The 8,112-nt window shown below is 52.1% G+C and overlaps 1 long non-coding RNA gene across 1 annotated transcript; it reads left to right on the forward strand.

The window, feature by feature from the left end:
• Positions 1-662: 662 nt before the first annotated feature.
• On the forward strand, positions 663-1,521 carry LOC115281711. The gene is made up of 2 exons (XR_003904383.1): positions 663-843; positions 1,195-1,521. It is a non-coding gene; the product is annotated as an uncharacterized LOC115281711 (long non-coding RNA).
• The last annotated feature ends 6,591 nt before the right edge of the window (positions 1,522-8,112 follow it).

The raw sequence follows: 8,112 nt of genomic DNA on the forward strand, positions 1-8,112 counted from the left end.
GTAGAGCCTGACTCAGGGTTCAAACTTACGGCTCATGAGATCATGACCTGAGCCGAAATCAAGAGTTGGACGCTTAATTGACTGAGCCACCCAGGTGTTCCTAAATAAACTTAAAAAAAAAATCTGTTTAATGTTTATTTATTTATTTTTAAAGCAATAGAGAGAAAGAGAGGGAGGGAGGGAGACAGCGTGAGTGGGGAGGGGGAGAGAGAGAGAGAGAGAGAGAGAGAGAGAGAGAGAGAGGAAGATACTGAATCTGAAGCAGGCTCCAGGCTCTGAGCTGTCAGCAACAGAGCCTGACACGGGGTTTGAAGTCTGAACGGCAAGATGATGACCTGAGCCGAAGTCCAACACAACCACCTGAGCCACCCAGACATCCTTAAAATAAACTTTGCATCTAAGAAGTACGCGTGCTTGTTTATGTGGTCAAGTAGGACAAAAAATATGCAGTGAGAAGTTTACCTTTTGCTCCCTATCCCTCAATTTCTTAGTTCTCCTTCCCAGAGGCAACTATTGGTACTGACATCCTAGGATTTCTTACCTGAGGACTTTTAAAAGTTATTTCTTACAGATCCATGTGAGGCTATCCTGTTTGATATCTATCTGAACGTTATCCCAATGGAAGGAGCTTTGGAAGGATGCTTCTCCTGTTACCTCCCATGGGAAGGGAGCCAAGTTTCTGTCCCGGCAGCAGGGACGGCGGTGAGGGGCCATGCTGGGAGAGGCCAGCGGTCAACAAATGCACCAACAGATCTGGAAAACATGAGATCCCAGAAGTGCTATGCAGAGAATTAAAATAGAGGGACGTCCTAGGGCGGTCCCTCTGAGAAGGTCACTTTTCAGGTGAGTAATAAGAATGAATACGTCTCCTCTTCCTCTGTCCACTTTGTGGTGTCTGTCATACTCAGTGCCGAGGGCCGCCCTGCTGCCAGGCGTGTTCCTCTCTCACTGGACGGTCACACGCTGATGTTCCCGTGTGAGACTGTCCACCCTCTGGGTCGCCTCTTGTTCCCGCCCACCTGCTTCCTGATACCAGAACTGAGACCCCTCACCCCTGGCCCCCACCGATCCCCGAGTCTCTCATCCCACTTGAGGCATCTGTGAACAGTGTGTGGGCCTTCTGGAAGGTGGAGGAGACCACCTTAACTTCTGCCAGCCCTAGACCATCTTCTAGGTGCTGTTCTGTTTTAACAGATCCTTGGTGTGAACCGCCTTCATCTTCCTTGGTTTCTCCAAAGGACTGTAGAAGAAAATACGCCAGTTCAGTGAGCACTGTGGTTAGCAAACTCTTGGCACCTACTAACCGTGTATCTGAATAATAAAGGAGTTCCTAAGATCCTAGATCACCCTCCCAGCCTTTCCCCCTCGCCCCTCCCACATCCAGCACATGAAGCCTGAGCCTCACTGAGCTGGGGGGGACACCTCCTCTCCAGAAACCCTCCCTGCCTTCTCTCCTCCCTTCTTCCCTGTCTCCTTCCTTCCCCTCACAGTTTCAATACTCATGTATATGTCCTCAGTCAATGTATTGTTTACATTGTTTTTTGTACTTTATGTTAACAAAGTCACACACATGTTGTCATCTAGAATTCGCATTTTTTTTTACATTTATTTCTTTACTTTGAGAGAAAGAGCACATGCGTGCACCATAGGGACAAAGAGAGGGGGAGAGAAAGAGTGAGAATCACAAGCAGGCTCTGCATTATCAGTGCGGAGCCAGAAGTGGGGTTTGAACTCACAAACCGTGAGATCATGACCTGGGCCAAAATTGAGAGTCAGAGGCTTAACTGATTGAGCCCCCCAGGTGCCCCAAGAATTTGCATTTCTTCATCACATTTTGGTTTTGAGATTTCTTTTCAAGTCCATGTTCACAGCTGTTGTTTGCGTTTGCCAATCAATCGAGTTCATGTACATTAAATGACCACAATTTGTCTCTACTGCTGCTTCGGGACACTGAGGCGGGTTTTCTGTTTTTTACTATTATGAACAGTGCTGTACAGAACATTCCTATCTCTGTCTCCTGGTGCATGTGTGGGAGATGCCAAGGAGGGGAATTGCTGGCCCGGAGTGCTATGCGCAGATCTGACTTATTAGGTGAGACAGAACTGGTTTCCGTGGGAGATTTCATTTGAAGAAAGTTCTCCGTAGGTTGGAGAAAGGGACCACAGGGCTAGGTGGGCTCACACGTATCTTCTGGAGTCATTACAAAGGCAGCTACAGTTTTGGAAGAGTAATTCTGCAATTTTAATAAGAATCAACATAACAGGATGCACTTGGGCATCACAGAAGAACCCTACCCTTCAGGATGCATTTGTCGATACACATCTTTCATTGTAGAAAGAACACCCTAAGCAGAGAGTAAACCGTGATGCACTTAACCGCAAAATGAGGGGGAGATGGTCAGCAATCTAAAGAGAGTCAGGGCTGGGATGAGCACTGGGTGTTACATGTAGGGGTGAATCACTGGATTCTACTCCTGAAATCATTACTGCACTATATGCTCACTAACTCGGGTGTAAATTAAAAGATATATTAAAAAATAACAACATAAAATTAAATAAAAAGAGAGTCAGGGAATCCTAGCCTGTCAATGGGACCTTTCCAAGCGCTGAGTGAGAGCCAGGGTCTAGGACCCAGTGGTGCAATGGAACAGTCTCTGGGTGGGGAATGGGACACTCTGGCCGGTCAGTCAGCATGGATTTGCTCCTCAAAGCTGTATCTCACCTCCTGAGCAGACTGGCGAAAATCCCACTTTGGAACCCACCCGGCTAATATGTAGCCACAGGGGCTGTACTGAGGGGTGTTGCTCTATCAGCCATCTGCTGGGGCCTTCCTGTTTAGGGAGCCCCCCGCCCCTCCCTGACCCTCACCCTCTTACCTGCAGCCTGCCTATTCCATCATTTTATTCATAACAATGGGAATTAAATCTACTGTGGTTTTGATTTCTCTTGTTTTGTTCGTTGGGCTGCAGTGAGGATTGCATAGATTCATACATACACGCAGATGAAAATCAAGGCCATTGTTTACCCCGGTGGATTTTATATACAACATAGACCAAAGCACATCTCCGTGGATGTGCTTCTGAAGATTGAGATCTGTCACGGGGTGCCCACGTGGGTGAATCCATGCGACAAGATGGCTTCTTTCCATGCTTCCATTTTCTGATTGAGTCACAGAATGCTTGGGAATTTGTGAAATATTTCCCTCAGCATCGTTTTATTAGATTTTTACAGCCCACTGAGGAAGCAAGAAAGGATTCTTTCCAGTTATGCAGGATGAAGGCACTGAGGCCCAGAGAGGGTGATAGCTTATCCAGAGCCACACAGCCAGGACATGCCTTTCTGCCTCTCCCATACCACGGGAGACGGGTCACCCCAGCTCTGATGTCAATCCGTGCGGCTTAGGAGTTCAAGTGAGATTCGGGCAGAGATTCTCTCTGTCCGGGGGGGCTCCACCTGCCGAAAGGGAGTCGGGGCGGGGGGGGGGACCCTGGCACCCCACAGAGCGTGACTTCCCACCTTGCTGTGATGCTCAGATCTCTGCTCTGTTGCTAGAGGTAAAAATCCTGAGAAAAACCTTCATCGACGGCAGCTGTCCTCACGGATATGTGTACATTCGCGAGAAGGCGAGTCATTCCAACCATTTTATGAGACATTGTTGGAGAACAGGACATTTATCCCCCAACACGTCAACGGGACCCTCCCCGCCTCCTTCTGCACGGACTAGAATGAACCCATCTGCTTATGAAGCGTGTCCCCCCCCCCCCCCCCCCCCCCCCCCCCCCCCCCCCCCCCCCCCCCCCCGAACGGTAGCCTGTATAGTCCTTTTCCCCCTAGAAAACCGAATTTCCAGACGGTGCGCCTTGCCTCGGCGGGCCTCGGTGTGGCTTGAACAAATCATGCAAAACCTCCAACCACCGATACAAAGAACTTGCTCCTGCCACATGGGCTCCATTCCATTTCATTTTTGTTTCTTTTGTTTTATTTCATTTCAGTGTTTTTTTATCCCACGAATGATTTTTGGTTGTTTTTTTCTCCTCCCCCCGCCCCCACCCCCCCCTTCCAGTTGTACACAAAGTCATTCTAAACTGTAAGCTACTCCTGACTTAACTACTTATTAAAAACACTAATATGCTTGGCTGCTTTGATGTCTGCCCCACAACAAAGGGAGAGAGTAACTCTGGGTCACTGTAATCCTTGATTTGTCACTAAGTTATGACACCCAGCAGAGCCGTGTGACAGTGCAAATCAATCATCCTGCCCGCTCCGCGGCGCCTTCCCTGCCTCCCGCCGAGCCTCTGCAGTGTAATTAGCTTTTTTCACACTCCCATGACGTACATCTGCAGCTTCAGCAAGAAAGAGAGACAGAGGAGAGCTCCCTGGAAAGCACGGGCCTTAAAAAAAAAAAAAAGTTCATATCATGGGGAAAAAGTCTGAAAAAGAAACAGCAGAGATCTTTGTAAGTTTTTGCTTCTGAGACATTATGCCTGAAATACACAGGCCCGGGGTACTCCGTATTGTTAAATGTAGACTTAAAAAGCAGCTCCATGGAACCCTTTTACGGAAGACACATCTGATGGTGTGTAAAGGGCTTCTTTTTCTCTGGGGATGGTCCGTGTGCTGTGGTTCTTCTCCAGCCCCTTCCCTCCCCTCTCACCCCAGCTAGCAGTCGGTCATGCAGAAATTCCTGGAGCCCCGAACTTCCCTGAGCGGACCACGATCTGGAAGGCAAGACTTCGATCGCTCGAAGCTGAGTTTTGCAAAAAAAGTTGGCCACGGTAGGGTGGTGTCCCTGAGGGAGGAGCTTGTTGCTTTGTTCATTTGGCAGTGGTAAAAAAAAAAAAAAACCCACCAAGCCAAGAAGAAAAGCCAGAAAGGAGGGCTGAGAAGGTGGGGAGTAACGGACAGCGGGGGGTGAGAGCAATTCAGGCCGTGGTGTCAGACACAGAGTGGCGCTTTTGTCTTGGCCCAGGAGGGGAGGTAGACAGATGAGATCCAGCGACTCCGTGCATGTTGGGGGGAGTTCAGGAGGCTGTCTGGTTCCTCCGGAAAATCTTCTGCCAGGGATGGGGGCGGGAGACAGCCAGGCGGCTTTCCTGGCCGGGTTTGAGATGGGCTGGGGATTGGATGCTCTCCTCCCAGATTCTCCCTCCTTGCCTGGTTGGGGGGGAGTTGGGCAGAGCGTGGAGTCAGGTGCCCAGGGGTCACCGCTTCACCACGTGGCATCTCCTTTTCAGGCGACGGCTTATGTTTCCTGCAGGGAGGAAGCCACGTATCCGAGGAGGCTGGAGTGCATCCAAACAGCTCTCCCCAGAGCTCCTTCCATCCATTTTGGGTGGGATTTCCTAAAAACCCGGCCCCTGTTTCTTACATTTCTGTCCCTAACCCCTGGGCATGCTGGGTGGTGAATGGGCAGGCTCCAACTGTGCTGCCGGGCTCGGGGTGGGGGTCGGGGCCTCCTGCAAGGGTCCTGGCCCAGCTGTCAGGATCTTCTGCCCCCCATCAGAAGCCCACAGGGCCGGCACTGAAATGAAAGGAGCTTAGCAAACTCTGAAAGGATATGGAGGAAACTTAAATGCAGACCGCTGAGTGACAGCCTGAAAGGCTTGCGTCCTGGATGATTCCAACTGTAGGATTCTGGAAAGGGCAAAACTACAGAGACAAAGATCAGGGGTGGCCAGGGCTTGGGCGGGAGGGACGGGTGAATAGGTGGAGTGCAGAGCATTTTTAGGGCGGTGATCCTCTTCTGTGTGATGCTGTAATGATGGATATAAGTCGATCTACCTTTGTCCAGACCTGCAGGATGTACAACACCGAGAGTGAACGCTGGCTGATTGACTTCAGTTACTAATGGTGCGTCGATACTGGCTCATGGGTTGTGACAAATGTACCGAGAATGTAAGAGGTTAATCACAGGTCAAGGTTTGGATGATTCAGTCTGACTCTTGACTTCAGCTCAGGTCATGAGCTCAAGGTTTGTGAGCACAGAGGCTATATGGGATTCTCTCTCTCCCTCTCTTCCCCCCCCCCCCAATTGTGCTCTCCATCTCTCTCTCAAAACAAATAAAAAACTTAAAAAAAAAATAAAAGGAGGTTCATAACGGGTAATTTCCAGGGTGGGCAACTAGGGGGGGATGGTGAACATTCGTAGTTTCCACTGAATTTTGTTTTAAACCTAAAACTGCTCTAAAGAAGGAAGTCCATTAATTTATATTCTAAAAACGGGTCGCAGAGGCAGAAGGCACAGAAACAGGAAGAAGGTGAGCAAGGGGAGGCTTCTCTGAACACCCCTGATGCGTGTTCTGTAGTGAGCTGCCGGAGGGCATTTGCTCAAGCCATGGTCACCCGAGAAACTTCCTTTCTTCCTGTGACAGGCTTCCTCCTGACCTGGCTCTGACATTTAGTACAGGTCACCTCCCTGTGAGTGACACGCAGACCCGAGTCTGGCCCCCATTCCCATCAAATAAATGCCTGTGTTATGTCACAGGTGGATGTCAACAACATCTGAAAAGTCCAGTCGCCTTTTCAAACATGGGAAGAGAATGTTCTCTGGTGAATTCTGGGGAGGGGAGAGGTACCCACACTTCAGAGCAGAACGTGTTCTTCGAGGCCATGCGGTGGGAGGCCCCCAGAGAGGTTGGGCTACCTGGCCAAGGGCACACAGCCAGGCATGGGCAGGACTCAGATTCGCTCCCGGACGCCCGACCTCCTGTCGCGCCCGGCGTCCTTCCATCGGGCCAGGCTGCTGAACAGTCACCGTGGTGGCGAGGTGGCCCGCCGGGCTTTCAGGAGGCCTGAGCCCCAGTCCTACGTCTGTGCTGCCTTCTTATCCTGCCCACCGTGCTCTGCTTCACTCTTCCGTAAGCCTCTCCCTACATCAGCCCAACGAATTGCCTGACTCCAACATGACAACACTGATAAGCTTCCGAGTCATGAGGAGGGAGGCATTTTGTAAAATGGAAAGTGTTTGTCCCGTGTGTTGGGGAGGCGTCTCTGGACCTTTGCTCATTCGAGCTCCTGTTCAACCTCAGACAAGAAGCTGTCAGTCCCCCCTCCTCCCCTGCACTCCCCTCTCCCCCCTCCTCCCCTGCTCTCCCCTCTGCCCCCTCCCTACATGTCTGACTCAGGACAGTCAGCTAGTCAGAGGCCAGGCCTCACCTGACACTTCAAAGACTTTGCCACAGAGGGTCCCTTGAGGCACTCAAGGGGCGGCTTCAAAGGCAGAGTGTTATGGGGGGCCGGCCCCCCTTCAGGGAGGCCTTGTCATTTTGGGGGTGATTCCCCTCGGGAAGGGCCTCCTCATCACAGAGAGGATCCTTCTGTCCTTTGAAGGGAGGGGCTTGCTGGGCTCCCTCCGCGGCCCTGCCCCACCGGCCTGGCCACTCCCGCCAGTAGTCCTGGCTCCAGGAGGATGCAGGTGAAGGGGGGAGGGGCGGGAGGGGTGGGGCACAGGCCTGACTCCCTGGGTGTGACCCCCCAGGTCTGCCTGCCTTTGCCCCGGAAAGCGCCCCCGAGGCGCCCGCGGTCTCTGAAGGCTGGCTTTGAGGAGCGTCTCGGGGCCACATGGTGTACACTCTCCGAAGGCAGGCCCCGGACCATCGGGCCGTGAGGATGAAGGAGGCACGAGGACACGGGCCACCCTGTCCCCCGGCGTGCTGGGCCAGACAAGCTGCTGCCGTGCGGGCCGTTCGGCATCCTGGGCAGAGGCCCACAGAATGTCAGAGTCCTCCCTAGTCCGGTGACAGTCACGTCCCCCGGTCCGGCTGAGAAGTGACCGCTGGCCTCCGAGGGGCTCTCTGGTGGTGGAGAGGCCTCTCCAGCCCAGTCAGCCGTGCGGACCTGCCCTCTGGGGGCGATGCGCATGCGACCTGGGACAGAGCCTGTTGCTGTCCCTCCAGGCAGCCTGTCCCCCTGGAACACCAACGCTGGTCACTGTGCTTCCTCCTGCCTTGTCCCCTAACCCTCCGGTTCCCTGCCCCCGACACACACACACACACACACACACACACACACACACACACACTCTCTCTCTCTCTCTCTCTGGCACTCATACTTATTATATATACTCATTCACATACACTCCACACTCACACAGATGCACACTCATTTGCTCACA

Source organism: Suricata suricatta, chromosome 17, assembly GCF_006229205.1.
Source record: "Suricata suricatta isolate VVHF042 chromosome 17, meerkat_22Aug2017_6uvM2_HiC, whole genome shotgun sequence".
In the NCBI taxonomy this organism is placed as follows: domain Eukaryota; kingdom Metazoa; phylum Chordata; class Mammalia; order Carnivora; family Herpestidae; genus Suricata; species Suricata suricatta.